Source organism: Actinia tenebrosa, unplaced genomic scaffold, assembly GCF_029948245.1.
Source record: "Actinia tenebrosa isolate PJP-AT-01 unplaced genomic scaffold, QUT_ActTen_1.0 PGA_scaffold5__44_contigs__length_20552954, whole genome shotgun sequence".
NCBI classification, from domain to species: Eukaryota; Metazoa; Cnidaria; class Anthozoa; order Actiniaria; family Actiniidae; genus Actinia; species Actinia tenebrosa.
In genome coordinates this window covers 19,691,647-19,693,121 of record NW_028292582.1, presented here as the reverse complement: position 1 = coordinate 19,693,121, position 1,475 = coordinate 19,691,647, and positions in this window count along the sequence as shown.

Genomic DNA, 1,475 nt, shown 5'->3' with positions numbered 1-1,475 from the left:
TAACGACGAAGGCGCTAGCAGCTGGCAAGGCAGTGTGTCTTATCTATTATATAGGCGATGACCATAGGCCCGCTACTACTTGAGTAGATTTTTGTTTATAACGACTTCACCTAGCGTAGAAAAATGACCCAGGAAGGACCAGGCATCTTGTCGGCGATTTAGCATGATGCCGTGAATTGAACTACTCGGGAGACGAAGTTAATCCTTTGTTGACTATTTGCAATTGGCACAGAGAGAACCGTGCAGAACTAGTCGGCTTTAGTTTCCTGTATGAGAATGGCGTAACTTACTGGGCAGCCTAAGCGCGTAATACGACACAGTGAGCATGTGCATTTCCTCCGTGAGCGTACCCGGCAGTCTGAGAATACTTCCGACTTTGAACTTTTACACATGGTTGCTGATTGCCAGTGGGAAGGAAAATCAAGTTGCAAGATCGGTGTAGACGATACTGGCGGTCGTGTATTGCGGCATACAATATAGTATCAATAGAGCATAAGCCTTTTAACCACGGGCTCCCATTATCACTCTTACGGTGGGCTTAGTCTTCAATATATTTAACCGGCACGGACGAAAAGGACTGGGTCCTTCATTACCTAGAGGTAAAATGACTACACGTGCGAAGGCGAGTTAGTACTACAAGCCGACTGGGTGGTTGTGATAAGTTTTGGGGGCAGATTCTCGTATGCACTATTATTATTCGGATCGGTTATTCTGTACTATTTGGCTTTAGGATTTTTTGACGGAGACCACAGGAACCCCATTGTTGCCTTACAGGACGAAAATCTATAGGCACGCCAACCCATTATTTCCAGTCTGAGATTCACCTATCTAGTCTTCGAAGACCTAGTACCCCTTACATATTCCATGAATTCCAATTGTCAATATGCGAACTTCAGATGTCGGCGCTCCAGCGATGCCAGCTGAGCCTCCAGCGCCAAGCCAGCATTGCCCTAATTAATGCTGCGGAGTGAATGTCCACCTAAGACCTACGGCCGATGCGTATTTTTATGGTAATCATCAGGGGCCCATTAGCAACCATGACGGGAGCTGGCCAAGCTAGTTTCCAACCGATTATATCAATGACGAGCGCGAATACTAAATCTTGGGTACGTGTATCCCAATTCGAGGGAACACCTCGGGTAACCGACGACGATAAGCCCCCAGTACACACAAAGAAAGGAGTTATCCCTTACATCCTTCTCAAGAATCCCACCCCAATCTCGTGACGACCAAGATACCAAATTGTTTTTACCGCCAACTTTGAGCAGTTCTCCTGCCGGCGCCTAAGATGCCAAGGAAGAACAACGAACCCAGCAGCCCTGAAGAACCGGCTGCCGCATCTTTTTTCCTAAGATCCTTAGTGCCATTGCCTAATGTTCCTTACGAGGCCCGCGACTGTAGCCTTAAGCGCGCGGATAGATAACTCCTACTACGGTGTGTGGCTATAGCGACCGGGCGAACGGCAATCGTGAACG